The 16,881-nt window shown below is 33.2% G+C and overlaps 13 non-coding genes across 13 annotated transcripts; all 13 read left to right on the forward strand.

Moving 5' to 3' along the window:
- The first annotated feature begins 677 nt into the window (after positions 1 to 677).
- TRNAI-AAU (transfer RNA isoleucine (anticodon AAU)) lies at positions 678 to 751 on the forward strand. The gene has a single exon. It is a non-coding gene; the product is annotated as a tRNA-Ile (tRNA).
- Positions 752 to 1,541: 790 nt separating this feature from the next.
- TRNAI-AAU (transfer RNA isoleucine (anticodon AAU)) lies at positions 1,542 to 1,615 on the forward strand. The gene has a single exon. It is a non-coding gene; the product is annotated as a tRNA-Ile (tRNA).
- Positions 1,616 to 2,195: 580 nt separating this feature from the next.
- On the forward strand, positions 2,196 to 2,269 carry TRNAI-AAU (transfer RNA isoleucine (anticodon AAU)). The gene has a single exon. It is a non-coding gene; the product is annotated as a tRNA-Ile (tRNA).
- A 790-nt stretch (positions 2,270 to 3,059) lies between these two features.
- TRNAI-AAU (transfer RNA isoleucine (anticodon AAU)) lies at positions 3,060 to 3,133 on the forward strand. The gene has a single exon. It is a non-coding gene; the product is annotated as a tRNA-Ile (tRNA).
- Positions 3,134 to 6,750: 3,617 nt separating this feature from the next.
- TRNAI-AAU (transfer RNA isoleucine (anticodon AAU)) lies at positions 6,751 to 6,824 on the forward strand. Its single transcript has one exon. It is a non-coding gene; the product is annotated as a tRNA-Ile (tRNA).
- A 789-nt stretch (positions 6,825 to 7,613) lies between these two features.
- TRNAI-AAU (transfer RNA isoleucine (anticodon AAU)) lies at positions 7,614 to 7,687 on the forward strand. The gene has a single exon. It is a non-coding gene; the product is annotated as a tRNA-Ile (tRNA).
- Positions 7,688 to 8,267: 580 nt separating this feature from the next.
- TRNAI-AAU (transfer RNA isoleucine (anticodon AAU)) lies at positions 8,268 to 8,341 on the forward strand. Its single transcript has one exon. It is a non-coding gene; the product is annotated as a tRNA-Ile (tRNA).
- Positions 8,342 to 9,785: 1,444 nt separating this feature from the next.
- Positions 9,786 to 9,859, forward strand: TRNAI-AAU (transfer RNA isoleucine (anticodon AAU)). Its single transcript has one exon. It is a non-coding gene; the product is annotated as a tRNA-Ile (tRNA).
- Positions 9,860 to 10,649: 790 nt separating this feature from the next.
- TRNAI-AAU (transfer RNA isoleucine (anticodon AAU)) lies at positions 10,650 to 10,723 on the forward strand. The gene has a single exon. It is a non-coding gene; the product is annotated as a tRNA-Ile (tRNA).
- Positions 10,724 to 11,303: 580 nt separating this feature from the next.
- TRNAI-AAU (transfer RNA isoleucine (anticodon AAU)) lies at positions 11,304 to 11,377 on the forward strand. The gene has a single exon. It is a non-coding gene; the product is annotated as a tRNA-Ile (tRNA).
- A 789-nt stretch (positions 11,378 to 12,166) lies between these two features.
- Positions 12,167 to 12,240, forward strand: TRNAI-AAU (transfer RNA isoleucine (anticodon AAU)). Its single transcript has one exon. It is a non-coding gene; the product is annotated as a tRNA-Ile (tRNA).
- A 580-nt stretch (positions 12,241 to 12,820) lies between these two features.
- TRNAI-AAU (transfer RNA isoleucine (anticodon AAU)) lies at positions 12,821 to 12,894 on the forward strand. Its single transcript has one exon. It is a non-coding gene; the product is annotated as a tRNA-Ile (tRNA).
- Positions 12,895 to 13,684: 790 nt separating this feature from the next.
- Positions 13,685 to 13,758, forward strand: TRNAI-AAU (transfer RNA isoleucine (anticodon AAU)). Its single transcript has one exon. It is a non-coding gene; the product is annotated as a tRNA-Ile (tRNA).
- The last annotated feature ends 3,123 nt before the right edge of the window (positions 13,759 to 16,881 follow it).

The following is a 16,881-nucleotide window of genomic DNA, read 5'->3' on the forward strand; positions in this document are numbered from 1 at the left end:
ACCTCCAGGTAGTTGTGCAAAATGGCCTGTTAGCTCAGATGATTAGAGCGTGGTGCTAATAACGCCAAGGTCACAGGTTCGATCCCTGTACAGGCCAAGTTTAATTGTTTGAAAAAAGATTAATTTTTCTAGTGTCTCATTTTGGAATGTTTATCTCCTTGAATCACACGCTGCTTGAAGGATTGGATGGAATCAGTAGCATTTCATCATCTGCTAATTCTTCAAAAATATTCTATATATTTAGTGAGCCTATTAGTTTAGTCTGTTAGAGCATGAAGTTAAAAACGCAAAGGACATAATTTCAATCAGTCTCCAAGCCAATACTTGATTCTCCTTTAATGTTGAAAATAGATGTATTTTCTTCTGTATCATGTTTACCTCTATATTTCCTTTGCGCAGAAGCTGATAGAATGATTAGATGAATCAATTGAATATAGGTGATGAATATTTATTTATTGCTAAACCACGTGGAAAAGACGTTAGTGGTTCAAAATTCTAACACTAAGTATGGAAATCTCTTTTGTATTGCAATTTTTTTGAAGTCATATTAGTTTCTTCATGTTGATAATATGAAAGTTAATTCATATTAAACAGCTGAAATTAAGCTTTCCAAATCTCCCGGTTGAACTATCATTAGCACTGCTTCCTGTGCTGGTCCTCCAGCAGATGTGCAAATTGGCCTGTTAGCTCAGTTGGTTAGAGTGTGGTGCTAATGACGCCAAGGTCACAGGTTCGATCCCTGTACAGGCCAAGTTTAATTCTTTGAAAAAAGATGAATATTTCTTGTGTCTCATTTTGGACTGTTTATCTCCTTGGATCAAACGCTGCATGAAGGATTGGATGAATACATTTGATATATTTATAGAATTAATTACTATTCTTAAAGCGCCTGGAATAACTATTAATGGTTCTAAGTTCTAACGCCAAGTAACTAAATCTCTTATTTATTGCAATTTATTGAGATCATTTTTGTTTAGTCTTGTTGATAATATATAAAGATACTATGAATGTAAACAGCTGAATATTAGCTTTCCAACTATCCAGGATTAACAATCAGTAGGACTTCATCATCTGCTTCATCTTCAGTAGTATGCTATATATTTAGTGACTCTATTAGTTTAGTCTGTTAGAGCATGAAGTTAAAAACGCCAAGGACATACTTTCAATCAGTCTCCAAGCCAATACTTGATGCTCCTTTAATGTTGAAAATAGATGTATTTTCTACTGTATCATGTTTATCTCTATATTTCCTTTGAGGAGAAGCTGATAAAATGATTAGATGAATCAATTCAATATAGGTGATGAATATTTATTTATTGCTTAACCACATGGAAAAAACGTTAATGGTTCTAAGTTCTAACACTAAGTATGAAAATCTCTTTTGTATTGTAATTTTTTTTAAGTCATATTAGTTTCTTCATGTTGATAATATATAACAATAACTTCATGGTAAACTGCTGAAATTAAGCTTTCCAAACATCCTGGGTTAACTATCATTTGCCCTTCTTCATTTGCTGGACCTCCAGGTTGTTGTGCAAAATGGCCTGTTAGCTCAGATGGTTAGAGCGTGGTGCTAATAACGCCAAGGTCACAGGTTCGATCCCTGTACAGGCCAAGTTTAATTGTTCGAACAAAGATGAATTTTTCTTGTGTCTCATTTTGGACTGTTTATCTCCTTGAATCACACGCTGCTTGAAGGATTGGATGGAATCAGTAGCATTTCATCATCTGCTAATTCTTCAAAAGTATTCTATATATTTAGTGAGCCTATTAGTTTAGTCTGTTAGAGCATGAAGTTAAAAACGCAAAGGACATAATTTCAATCAGTCTCCAAGCCAATATTTGAAGCTCCTTTAATGTTGAAAATAGATGTATTTTCTTCTGTATCATGTTTACCTCCATATTTCCTTTGCGCAGAAGCTGATAGAATGATTAGATGAATCAATTGAATATAGGTGATGAATATTTATTTATTGCTAAACCACGTGGAAAAAACTTTACTGGTTCAAAATTCTAACACTAAGTATGGAAATCTCTTTTGTATTGCAATTTTTTTGAAGTCATATTAGTTTCTTCATGTTGATAATATGAAAGTTAATTCATATTAAACAGCTGAAATTAAGCTTTCCAAATCTCCCGGTTGAACTATCATTAGCACTGCTTCCTGTGCTGGTCCTCCAGAAGATGTGCAAATTGGCCTGTTAGCTCAGTTGATTAGAGCGTGGTGCTAATAACGCCAAGGTCACAGGTTCGATCCCTGTACAGGCCAAGTTTAATTCTTTGAAAAAAGATGAATTTTTCTTGTGTCTCATTTTGGACTGTTTATCTCCTTGGATCAAACGCTGCTTGAAGGATTGGATGAATACATTTGATATAATTATAGAATTAATTACTATTCTTAAAGCGCCTGGAATATCTATTAATGGTTCTAAGTTCTAACGCCCAGTAACTAAATCTCTTATTTATTGCAATTTATTGAGATCATTTTTGTTTAGTCTTGTTGATAATATATAAAGATACTATGAATGTAAACAGCTGAATATTAGCTTTCCAACTATCCAGGATTAACAATCAGTAGGACTTCATCATCTGCTTCATCTTCAGTAGTATGCTATATATTTAGTGACTCTATTAGTTTAGTCTGTTAGAGCATGAAGTTATAAACGCCAAGGACATACTTTCAATCAGTCTCCAAGCCAATACTTGATGCTCCTTTAATGTTGAAAATAGATGTATTTTCTACTGTATCATGTTTATCTCTATATTTCCTTTGAGGAGAAGCTGATAAAATGATTAGATGAATCAATTCAATATAGGTGATGAATATTTATTTATTGCTTAACCACATGGAAAAAATGTTAATGGTTCTAAGTTCTAACACTTAGTATGAAAATCTCTTTTGTATTGTAATTTTTTTTAAGTCATATTAGTTTCTTCATGTTGATAATATATAACAATAACTTCATGGTAAACTGCTGAAATTAAGCTTTCCAAATCTCCTGGGTTAACTATCATTTGCCCTTCTTCATTTGCTGGACCTCCAGGTAGTTGTGCAAAATGGCCTGTTAGCTCAGATGGTTAGAGCGTGGTGCTAATAACGCCAAGGTCACAGGTTCGATCCCTGTACAGGCCAAGTTTAATTGTTTGAAAAAATATTAATTTTTCTAGTGTCTCATTTTGGACTGTTTATCTCCTTGAATCACACACTGCTTGAAGGATTGGATGGAATCAGTAGCATTTCATTATCTGCTAATTCTTCAAAAGTATTCTATATATTTAGTGAGCCTATTAGTTTAGTCTGTTAGAGCATGAAGTTAAAAACGCAAAGGACATAATTTCAATCAGTCTCCAAGCCAATACTTGAAGCTCCTTTAATGTTGAAAATATATGTATTTTCTTCTGTATCATGTTTACCTCCATATTTCCTTTGCGCAGAAGCTGATAGAATGATTAGATGAATCAATTGAATATAGGTGATGAATATTTATTTATTGCTAAACCACGTGGAAAAAACTTTACTGGTTCAAAATTCTAACACTAAGTATGGAAATCTCTTTTGTATTGCAATTTTTTTGAAGTCATATTAGTTTCTTCATGTTGATAATATGAAAGTTAATTCATATTAAACAGCTGAAATTAAGCTTTCCAAATCTCCCGGTTGAACTATCATTAGCACTGCTTCCTGTGCTGGTCCTCCAGAAGATGTGCAAATTGGCCTGTTAACTCAGTTGGTTAGAGCGTGGTGCTAATAACGCCAAGGTCACAGGATCGATCCCTGTACAGGCCAAGTTTAATTCTTTGAAAAAAGATGAATTTTTCTTGTGTCTCATTTTGAACTGTTTATCTCCTTGGATCAAACGCTGCTTGAAGGATTGGATGAATACATTTGATATAATTATAGAATTAATTACTATTCTTAAAGCGCCTGGAATATCTATTAATGGTTCTAAGTTCTAACGCCCAGTAACTAAATCTCTTATTTATTGCAATTTATTGAGATCATTTTTGTTTAGTCTTGTTGATAATATATAAAGATACTATGAATGTAAACAGCTGAATATAAGCTTTCCAACTATCCCGGATTAACAATCAGTAGGACTTCATCATATGCATCATCTTCAGTAGTATGCTATATATTTAGTGACTCTATTAGTTTAGTCTGTTAGAGCATGAAGTTAAAAACGCCAAGGACATACTTTCAATCAGTCTCCAAGCCAATACTTGATGCTCCTTTAATGTTGAAAATAGATGTATTTTCTACTGTATCATGTTTATCTCTATATTTCCTTTGAGGAGAAGCTGATAAAATGATTAGATGAATCAATTCAATATAGGTGATGAATATTTATTTATTGCTTAACCACATGGAAAAAACGTTAATGGTTCTAAGTTCTAACACTAAGTATGAAAATCTCTTTTGTATTGTAATTTTTTTTAAGTCATATTAGTTTCTTCATGTTGATAATATATAACAATAACTTCATGGTAAACTGCTGAAATTAAGCTTTCCAAATCTCCTGGGTTAACTATCATTTGCCCTTCTTCATATGCTGGACCTCCAGCTAGCTGTGCAAAATGGCCTGTTAGCTCAGATGGTTAGAGCGTGGTGCTAATAACGCCAAGGTCACAGGTTTGATCCCTGTACAGGCCAAGTTTAATTGTTTGAACAAAGATGAATTTTTCTTGTGTCTCATTTTGGACTGTTTATCTCCTTGAATCACACGCTGCTTGAAGGATTGGATGGAATCAGTAGCATTTCATCATCTGCTAATTCTTCAAAAGTATTCTATATATTTAGTGAGCCTATTAGTTTAGTCTGTTAGAGCATGAAGTTAAAAACGCAAAGGACATAATTTCAATCAGTCTCCAAGCCAATACTTGAAGCTCCTTTAATGTTGAAAATAGATGTATTTTCTTCTGTATCATGTTTACCTCTATATTTCCTTTGCGCAGAAGCTGATAGAATGATTAGATGAATCAATTGAATATAGGTGATGAATATTTATTTATCGCTAAACCACGTGGAAAAAACGTTAGTGGTTCAAAATTCTAACACTAAGTATGGAAATCTCTTTTGAATTGCAATTTATTTGAAGTCATATTAGTTTCTTCATGTTGATAATATGAAAGTTAATTCATATTAAACAGCTGAAATTAAGCTTTCCAAATCTCCCGGTTGAACTATCATTAGCACTGCTTCCTGTGCTGGTCCTCCAGAAGATGTGCAAATTGGCCTGTTAGGTCAGTTGGTTAGAGAGCGTGGTGCTAATAACGCCAATGTCACAGGTTCGATCCCTGTACAGGCCAGTTTTAATTCTTTGAAAAAAGATGAATTTTTCTTGTGTCTCATTTTGGACTGTTTATCTCCTTGGATCAAACGCTGCTTGAAGGATTGGATGAATACATTTGATATAATTATAGAATTAATTACTATTCTTAAAGCACCTGGAATATCTATTAATGGTTCTAAGTTCTAACGCCAAGTAACTATATCTCCTATTTATTGCAATTCATTGAGATCATTTTTGTTTAGTCTTGTTGATAATATATAAAGATACTATGAATGTAAACAGCTGAATATAAGCTTTCCAACTATCCCGGATTAACAATCAGTAGGACTTCATCATCTGCTTCATCTTCAGTAGTATGCTATATATTTAGTGACTCTATTAGCTTAGTCTGTTAGAGCATGAAGTTAAAAACGCCAAGGATATACTTTCAATCAGTCTCCAAGCCAATACTTGATGCTCCTTTAATGTTGAAAATAGATGTATTTTCTACTGTATCATGTTTATCTCTATATTTCCTTTGAGGAGAAGCTGATAAAATGATTAGATGAATCAATTCAATATAGGTGATGAATATTTATTTATTGCTTAACCACATGGAAAAACATTAATGGTTCTAAGTTCTAACACTAAGTATGAACATCTCTTTTGTATTGTAATTTTTTTTAAGTCATATTAGTTTCTTCATGTTGATAATATATAACAATAACTTCATGGTAAACTGCTGAAATTAAGCTTTCCAAATCTCCTGGGTTAACTATCATTTGCCCTTCTTCATATGCTGGACCTCCAGCTAGCTGTGCAAAATGGCCTGTTAGCTCAGATGGTTAGAGCGTGGTGCTAATAACGCCAAGGTCACAGGTTTGATCCCTGTACAGGCCAAGTTTAATTGTTTGAACAAAGATGAATTTTTCTTGTGTCTCATTTTGGACTGTTTATCTCCTTGAATCACACGCTGCTTGAAGGATTGGATGGAATCAGTAGCATTTCATCATCTGCTAATTCTTCAAAAGTATTCTATATATTTAGTGAGCCTATTAGTTTAGTCTGTTAGAGCATGAAGTTAAAAACGCAAAGGACATAATTTCAATCAGTCTCCAAGCCAATACTTGAAGCTCCTTTAATGTTGAAAATAGATGTATTTTCTTCTGTATCATGTTTACCTCCATATTTCCTTTGCGCAGAAGCTGATAGAATGATTAGATGAATCAATTGAATATAGGTGATGAATATTTATTTATTGCTAAACCACGTGGAAAAAACGTTAGTGGTTCAAAATTCTAACACTAAGTATGGAAATCTCTTTTGTATTGCAATTTTTTTGAAGTCATATTAGTTTCTTCATGTTGATAATATGAAAGTTAATTCATATTAAACAGCTGAAATTAAGCTTTCCAAATCTCCCGGTTGAAATATCATTAGCAGTGCTTCCTGTGCTGGTCCTCCAGAAGCTGTGCAAATTGGCCTGTTAGCTCAGTTGGTTAGAGCGTGGTGCTAATAACGCCAAGGTCACAGGTTCGATCCCTGTACAGGCCAAGTTTAAATCTTTGAAAAAAGATGAATTTTTCTTGTGTCTCATTTTGGACTGTTTATCTCCTTGGATCAAACGCTGCTTGAAGGATTGGATGAATACATTTGATATAATTATAGAATTAATTACTATTCTTAAAGCACCTGGAATATCTATTAATGGTTCTAAGTTCTAACGCCAAGTAACTATATCTCCTATTTATTGCAATTCATTGAGATCATTTTTGTTTAGTCTTGTTGATAATATATAAAGATACTATGAATGTAAACAGCTGAATATAAGCTTTCCAACTATCCCGGATTAACAATCAGTAGGACTTCATCATCTGCTTCATCTTCAGTAGTATGCTATATATTTAGTGACTCTATTAGCTTAGTCTGTTAGAGCATGAAGTTAAAAACGCCAAGGATATACTTTCAATCAGTCTCCAAGCCAATACTTGATGCTCCTTTAATGTTGAAAATAGATGTATTTTCTACTGTATCATGTTTATCTCTATATTTCCTTTGAGGAGAAGCTGATAAAATGATTAGATGAATCAATTCAATATAGGTGATGAATATTTATTTATTGCTTAACCACATGGAAAAACGTTAATGGTTCTAAGTTCTAACACTAAGTATGAAAATCTCTTTTGTATTGTAATTTTTTTTAAGTCATATTAGTTTCTTCATGTTGATAATATATAACAATAACTTCATGGTAAACTGCTGAAATTAAGCTTTCCAAATCTCCTGGGTTAACTATCATTTGCCCTTCTTCATTTGCTGGACCTCCAGGTAGATGTGCAAAATGGCCTGTTAGCTCAGATGGTTAGAGCGTGGTGCTAATAACGCCAAGGTCACAGGTTCGATCCCTGTACAGGCCAAGTTTAATTGTTTGAACAAAGATGAATTTTTCTTGTGTCTCATTTTGGACTGTTTATCTCCTTGAATCACACGCTGCTTGAAGGATTGGATGGAATCAGTAGCATTTCATCATCTGCTAATTCTTCAAAAGTATTCTATGTATTTAGTGAGCCTATTAGTTTAGTCTGTTAGAGCATGAAGTTAAAAACGCAAAGGACATAATTTCAATCAGTCTCCAAGCAAATACTTGAAGCTCCTTTAATGTTGAAAATAGATTTATTTTCTTCTGTATCATGTTTACCTCCATATTTCCTTTGCGCAGAAGCTGATAGAATGATTAGATGAATCAATTGAATATAGGTGATGAATATTTATTTATTGCTAAACCACGTGGAAAAAACGTTACTGGTTCAAAATTCTAACACTAAGTATGGAAATCTCTTTTGTATTGCAATTTTTTTGAAGTCATATTAGTTTCTTCATGTTGATAATATGAAAGTTAATTCATATTAAACAGCTGAAATTAAGCTTTCCAAAGCTCCCGGTTGAACTATCATTAGCACTGCTTCCTGTGCTGGTCCTCCAGAAGATGTGCAAATTGGCCTGTTAGCTCAGTTGGTTAGAGCGTGGTGCTAATAACGCCAAGGTCACAGGTTCGATCCCTGTACAGGCCAAGTTTAATTCTTTGAAAAAAGATTAATTTTTCTTGTGTCTCATTTTGGACTGTTTATCTCCTTGGATCAAACGCTGCTTGAAGGACTGGATGAATACATTTGATATAATTATAGAATTAATTACTATTCTTGAAGCGCCTGGAATATCTATTAATGGTTCTAAGTTCTAACGCCAAGTAACTAAATCTCTTATTTATAGCAATTTATTGAGATCATTTTTGTTTAGTCTTGTTGATAATATATAAAGATACTATGAATGTAAACAGCTGAATATAAGCTTTCCAACTATCCCGGATTAACAATCAGTAGGACTTCATCATCTGCTTCATCTTCAATAGTATGCTATATAATTAGTGACTCTATTAGTTTAGTCTGTTAGAGCATGAAGTTAAAAACGAAAGGGACATACTTTCAATCAGTCTCCAAGCCAATACTTGATGCTCCTTTAATGTTGAAAATAGATGTATTTTCTACTGTATCATGTTTATCTCTATATTTCCTTTGAGGAGAAGCTGATAAAATGATTAGATGAATCAATTCAATATAGGTGATGAATATTTATTTATTGCTTAACCACATGGAAAAAACGTTAATGGTTCTAAGTTCTAACACTAAGTATGAAAATCTCTTTTGTATTGTAATTTTTTTTAAGTCATATTAGTTTCTTCATGTTGATAATATATAACAATAACTTCATGGTAAACTGCTGAAATTAAGCTTTCCAAATATCCTGGGTTAACTATCATTTGCCCTTCTTCATTTGCTGGACCTCCAGGTAGTTGTGCAAAATGACCTGTTAGCTCAGATGGTTAGAGCGTGGTGCTAATAATGCCAAGGTCACAGGTTCGATCCCTGTACAGGCCAAGTTCAATTGTTTGAACCTGGATGAATTTTTCTTGTGTCTCATTTTGGACTGTTAATCTTCTTGAATCACACGCTGCTTGAAGGATTGGATGGAATCAGTAGCATTTCATCATCTGCTAATTCTTCAAAACTATTCTATATATTTAGTGAGCCTATTAGTTTAGTCTGTTAGAGCATGAAGTTAAAAACGCAAAGGACATAATTTCAATCAGTCTCCAAGCCAATATTTGAAGCTCCTTTAATGTTGAAAATAGATGTATTTTCTTCTGTATCATGTTTACCTCCATATTTCCTTTGCGCAGAAGCTGATAGAATGATTAGATGAATCAATTGAATACAGGTGATGAATATTTATTTATTGCTAAACCACGTGGAAAAAACGTTACTGGTTCAAAATTCTAACACTAAGTATGGAAATCTCTTTTGTATTGCAATTTTTTTGAAGTCATATTAGTTTCTTCATGTTGATAATATGAAAGTTAATTCATATTAAACAGCTGAAATTAAGCTTTCCAAATCTCCCGGTTGAACTATCATTAGCACTGCTTCCTGTGCTGGTCCTCCAGAAGATGTGCAAATTGGCCTGTTAGCTCAGTTGGTTAGAGCATGGTGCTAATAACGCCAAGGTCACAGGTTCGATCCCTGTACAGGCCAAGTTTAATTCTTTGAAAAAAGATGAATTTTTCTTGTGTCTCATTTTGGACTGTTTATCTCCTTGGATCAAACGCTGCTTGAAGGATTGGATGAATACATTTGATATAATTATAGAATTAATTACTATTCTTAAAGCGCCTGGAATATCTATTAATGGTTCTAAGTTCTAACGCCAAGTAACTAAATCTTTTATTTATTGCAATTTATTGAGATCATTTTTGTTTAGTCTTGTTGATAATATATAAAGATACTATGAATGTAAACAGCTGAATATAAGCTTTCCAACTATCCCGGATTAACAATCAGTAGGACTTCATCATCTGCTTCATCTTCAATAGTATGCTATATATTTAGTGACTCTATTAGTTTAGTCTGTTAGAGCATGAAGTTAAAAACGACAAGGACATACTTTCAATCAGTCTCCAAACCAATACTTGATGCTCCTTTAATGTTGAAAATAGATGTATTTTCTACTGTATCATGTTTATCTCTATATTTCCTTTGAGGAGAAGCTGATAAAATGATTAGATGAATCAATTCAATATAGGTGATGAATATTTATTTATTGCTTAACCACATGGAAAAAATTTTAATGGTTCCAAGTTCTAACTCTAAGTATGTAAATCTCTTTTGTATTGTAATTTTTTTTAAGTCATATTAGTTTCTTCATGTTGATAATATATAACAATAACTTCATGGTAAACTGCTGAAATTAAGCTTTCCAAATCTCCTGGGTTAACTATCATTTGCCCTTCTTCATATGCTGGACCTCCAGCTAGCTGTGCAAAATGGCCTGTTAGCTCAGATGGTTAGAGCGTGGTGCTAATAACGCCAAGGTCACAGGTTCGATCCCTGTACAGGCCAAGTTTAATTGTTTGAACAAAGATGAATTTTTCTTGTGTCTCATTTTGGACTGTTTATCTCCTTGAATCACACGCTGCTTGAAGGATTGGATGGAATCAGTAGCATTTCATCATCTGCAAATTCTTCAAAAGTATTCTATATATTTATTGAGCCTATTAGTTTAGTCTGTTAGAGCATGAAGTTAAAAACGCAAAGGACATAATTTCAACCAGTCTCCAAGCCAATACTTGATGCTCCTTTAATGTTGAAAATAGATGTATTTTCTTCTGTATCAGGTTTACCTCTATATTTCCTTTGCGCAGAAGCTGATAGAATGATTAGATGAATCAATTGAATATAGGTAATGAATATTTATTTATTGCTAAACCACGTGGAAAAAACTTTACTGGTTCAAAATTCTAACACTAAGTATGGAAATCTCTTTTGTATTGCAATTTTTTTGAAGTCATATTAGTTTCTTCATGTTGATAATATGAAAGTTAATTCATATTAAACAGCTGAAATTAAGCTTTCCAAATCTCCCGGTTGAACTATCATTAGCACTGCTTCCTGTGCTGGTCCTCCTGAAGATGTGCAAATTGGCCTGTTAGCTCAGTTGGTTAGAGCGTGGTGCTAATAACGCCAAGGTCACAGGTTCGATCCCTGTACAGGCCAAGTTTAATTCTTTGAAAAAAGATGAATTTTTCTTGTGTCTCATTTTGTACTGTTTATCTCCTTGGATCAAACGCTGCTTGAAGGATTGGATGAATACATTTGATATAATTATAGAATTAATTACTATTCTTAAAGCGCCTGGAATATCTATTAATGGTTCTAAGTTCTAACGCCAAGTAACTAAATCTCTTATTTATAGCAATTTAGTGAGATCATTTTTGTTTAGTCTTGTTGATAATATATAAAGATACTATGAATGTAAACAGCTGAATATAAGCTTTCCAACTATCCCGGATTAACAATCAGTAGGACTTCATCATCTGCTTCATCTTCAGTAGTATGCTATATATTTAGTGACTCTATTAGTTTAGTCTGTTAGAGCATGAAGTTGAAAACGCCAAGGACATACTTTCAATCAGTCTCCAAGCCTATACTTGATGCTCCTTTAATGTTGAAAACAGATGTATTTTCTACTGTATCATGTTTATCTCTATATTTCCTTTGAGGAGAAGCTGATAAAATGATTAGATGAATCAATTCAATATAGGTGATGAATATTTATTTATTGCTTAACCACATGGAAAAAACGTTAATGTTCTAAGTTCTAACACTAAGTATGAAAATCTCTTTTGTATTGTAATTTTTTTTAAGTCATATTAGTTTCTTCATGTTGATAATATATAACAATAACTTCATGGTAAACTGCTGAAATTAAGCTTTCCAAATCTCCTGGGTTAACTATCATTTGCCCTTCTTCATTTGCTGGACCTCCAGGTAGTTGTGCAAAATGGCCTGTTAGCTCAGATGGTTAGAGCGTGGTGCTAATAACGCCAAGGTCACAGGTTCGATCCCTGTACAGGCCAAGTTCAATTGTTTGAAAAAAGATTAATTTTTCTAGTGTCTCATTTTGGACTGTTTATCTCCTTGAATCACACGCTGCTTGAAGGATTGGATGGAATCAGTAGCATTTCATCATCTGCTATTTCTTCAAAAGTATTCTATATATTTAGTGAGCCTATTAGTTTAGTCTGTTAGAGCATGAAGTTAAAAACGCAAAGGACATAATTTCAATCAGTCTCCAAGCAAATACTTGATTCTCCTTTAATGTTGAAAATAGATGTATTTTCTTCTGTATCATGTTTACCTCCATATTTCCTTTGCGCAGAAGCTGATAGAATGATTAGATGAATCAATTGAATATAGGTGATGAATATTTATTTATTGCTAAACCACGTGGAAAAAACTTTACTGGTTCAAAATTCTAACACTAAGTATGGAAATCTCTTTTGTATTGCAATTTTTTTGAAGTCATATTAGTTTCTTCATGTTGATAATATGAAAGTTAATTCATATTAAACAGCTGAAATTAAGCTTTCCAAATCTCCCGGTTGAACTATCATTAGCACTGCTTCCTGTGCTGGTCCTCCAGAAGATGTGCAAATTGGCCTGTTAGCTCAGTTGATTAGAGCGTGGTGCTAATAACGCCAAGGTCACAGGTTCGATCCCTGTACAGGCCAAGTTTAATTCTTTGAAAAAAGATGAATTTTTCTTGTGTCTCATTTTGGACTGTTTATCTCCTTGGATCAAACGCTGCTTGAAGGATTGGATGAATACATTTGATATAATTATAGAATTAATTACTATTCTTAAAGCGCCTGGAATATCTATTAATGGTTCTAAGTTCTAACGCCCAGTAACTAAATCTCTTATTTATTGCAATTTATTGAGATCATTTTTGTTTAGTCTTGTTGATAATATATAAAGATACTATGAATGTAAACAGCTGAATATTAGCTTTCCAACTATCCAGGATTAACAATCAGTAGGACTTCATCATCTGCTTCATCTTCAGTAGTATGCTATATATTTAGTGACTCTATTAGTTTAGTCTGTTAGAGCATGAAGTTAAAAACGCCAAGGACATACTTTCAATCAGTCTCCAAGCCAATACTTGATGCTCCTTTAATGTTGAAAATAGATGTATTTTCTACTGTATCATGTTTATCTCTATATTTCCTTTGAGGAGAAGCTGATAAAATGATTAGATGAATCAATTCAATATAGGTGATGAATATTTATTTATTGCTTAACCACATGGAAAAAATGTTAATGGTTCTAAGTTCTAACACTTAGTATGAAAATCTCTTTTGTATTGTAATTTTTTTTAAGTCATATTAGTTTCTTCATGTTGATAATATATAACAATAACTTCATGGTAAACTGCTGAAATTAAGCTTTCCAAATCTCCTGGGTTAACTATCATTTGCCCTTCTTCATTTGCTGGACCTCCAGGTAGTTGTGCAAAATGGCCTGTTAGCTCAGATGGTTAGAGCGTGGTGCTAATAACGCCAAGGTCACAGGTTCGATCCCTGTACAGGCCAAGTTTAATTGTTTGAAAAAATATTAATTTTTCTAGTGTCTCATTTTGGACTGTTTATCTCCTTGAATCACACACTGCTTGAAGGATTGGATGGAATCAGTAGCATTTCATTATCTGCTAATTCTTCAAAAGTATTCTATATATTTAGTGAGCCTATTAGTTTAGTCTGTTAGAGCATGAAGTTAAAAACGCAAAGGACATAATTTCAATCAGTCTCCAAGCCAATACTTGAAGCTCCTTTAATGTTGAAAATATATGTATTTTCTTCTGTATCATGTTTACCTCCATATTTCCTTTGCGCAGAAGCTGATAGAATGATTAGATGAATCAATTGAATATAGGTGATGAATATTTATTTATTGCTAAACCACGTGGAAAAATCTTTACTGGTTCAAAATTCTAACACTAAGTATGGAAATCTCTTTTGTATTGCAATTTTTTTGAAGTCATATTAGTTTCTTCATGTTGATAATATGAAAGTTAATTCATATTAAACAGCTGAAATTAAGCTTTCCAAATCTCCCGGTTGAACTATCATTAGCACTGCTTCCTGTGCTGGTCCTCCAGAAGATGTGCAAATTGGCCTGTTAACTCAGTTGGTTAGAGCGTGGTGCTAATAACGCCAAGGTCACAGGATCGATCCCTGTACAGGCCAAGTTTAATTCTTTGAAAAAAGATGAATTTTTCTTGTGTCTCATTTTGAACTGTTTATCTCCTTGGATCAAACGCTGCTTGAAGGATTGGATGAATACATTTGATATAATTATAGAATTAATTACTATTCTTAAAGCGCCTGGAATATCTATTAATGGTTCTAAGTTCTAACGCCCAGTAACTAAATCTCTTATTTATTGCAATTTATTGAGATCATTTTTGTTTAGTCTTGTTGATAATATATAAAGATACTATGAATGTAAACAGCTGAATATAAGCTTTCCAACTATCCCGGATTAACAATCAGTAGGACTTCATCATATGCATCATCTTCAGTAGTATGCTATATATTTAGTGACTCTATTAGTTTAGTCTGTTAGAGCATGAAGTTAAAAACGCCAAGGACATACTTTCAATCAGTCTCCAAGCCAATACTTGATGCTCCTTTAATGTTGAAAATAGATGTATTTTCTACTGTATCATGTTTATCTCTATATTTCCTTTGAGGAGAAGCTGATAAAATGATTAGATGAATCAATTCAATATAGGTGATGAATATTTATTTATTGCTTAACCACATGGAAAAAACGTTAATGGTTCTAAGTTCTAACACTAAGTATGAAAATCTCTTTTGTATTGTAATTTTTTTTAAGTCATATTAGTTTCTTCATGTTGATAATATATAACAATAACTTCATGGTAAACTGCTGAAATTAAGCTTTCCAAATCTCCTGGGTTAACTATCATTTGCCCTTCTTCATATGCTGGACCTCCAGCTAGCTGTGCAAAATGGCCTGTTAGCTCAGATGGTTAGAGCGTGGTGCTAATAACGCCAAGGTCACAGGTTTGATCCCTGTACAGGCCAAGTTTAATTGTTTGAACAAAGATGAATTTTTCTTGTGTCTCATTTTGGACTGTTTATCTCCTTGAATCACACGCTGCTTGAAGGATTGGATGGAATCAGTAGCATTTCATCATCTGCTAATTCTTCAAAAGTATTCTATATATTTAGTGAGCCTATTAGTTTAGTCTGTTAGAGCATGAAGTTAAAAACGCAAAGGACATAATTTCAATCAGTCTCCAAGCCAATACTTGAAGCTCCTTTAATGTTGAAAATAGATGTATTTTCTTCTGTATCATGTTTACCTCTATATTTCCTTTGCGCAGAAGCTGATAGAATGATTAGATGAATCAATTGAATATAGGTGATGAATATTTATTTATCGCTAAACCACGTGGAAAAAACGTTAGTGGTTCAAAATTCTAACACTAAGTATGGAAATCTCTTTTGAATTGCAATTTATTTGAAGTCATATTAGTTTCTTCATGTTGATAATATGAAAGTTAATTCATATTAAACAGCTGAAATTAAGCTTTCCAAATCTCCCGGTTGAACTATCATTAGCACTGCTTCCTGTGCTGGTCCTCCAGAAGATGTGCAAATTGGCCTGTTAGGTCAGTTGGTTAGAGAGCGTGGTGCTAATAACGCCAATGTCACAGGTTCGATCCCTGTACAGGCCAAGTTTAATTCTTTGAAAAAAGATGAATTTTTCTTGTGTCTCATTTTGGACTGTTTATCTCCTTGGATCAAACGCTGCTTGAAGGATTGGATGAATACATTTGATATAATTATAGAATTAATTACTATTCTTAAAGCACCTGGAATATCTATTAATGGTTCTAAGTTCTAACGCCAAGTAACTATATCTCCTATTTATTGCAATTCATTGAGATCATTTTTGTTTAGTCTTGTTGATAATATATAAAGATACTATGAATGTAAACAGCTGAATATAAGCTTTCCAACTATCCCGGATTAACAATCAGTAGGACTTCATCATCTGCTTCATCTTCAGTAGTATGCTATATATTTAGTGACTCTATTAGCTTAGTCTGTTAGAGCATGAAGTTAAAAACGCCAAGGATATACTTTCAATCAGTCTCCAAGCCAATACTTGATGCTCCTTTAATGTTGAAAATAGATGTATTTTCTACTGTATCATGTTTATCTCTATATTTCCTTTGAGGAGAAGCTGATAAAATGATTAGATGAATCAATTCAATATAGGTGATGAATATTTATTTATTGCTTAACCACATGGAAAAACATTAATGGTTCTAAGTTCTAACACTAAGTATGAACATCTCTTTTGTATTGTAATTTTTTTTAAGTCATATTAGTTTCTTCATGTTGATAATATATAACAATAACTTCATGGTAAACTGCTGAAATTAAGCTTTCCAAATCTCCTGGGTTAACTATCATTTGCCCTTCTTCATATGCTGGACCTCCAGCTAGCTGTGCAAAATGGCCTGTTAGCTCAGATGGTTAGAGCGTGGTGCTAATAACGCCAAGGTCACAGGTTTGATCCCTGTACAGGCCAAGTTTAATTGTTTGAACAAAGATGAATTTTTCTTGTGTCTCATTTTGGACTGTTTATCTCCTTGAATCACACGCTGCTTGAAGGAT

This window comes from Lissotriton helveticus, chromosome 4_1 (genome assembly GCF_964261635.1).
Source record: "Lissotriton helveticus chromosome 4_1, aLisHel1.1, whole genome shotgun sequence".
Lineage (NCBI taxonomy): Eukaryota > Metazoa > Chordata > Amphibia > Caudata > Salamandridae > Lissotriton > Lissotriton helveticus.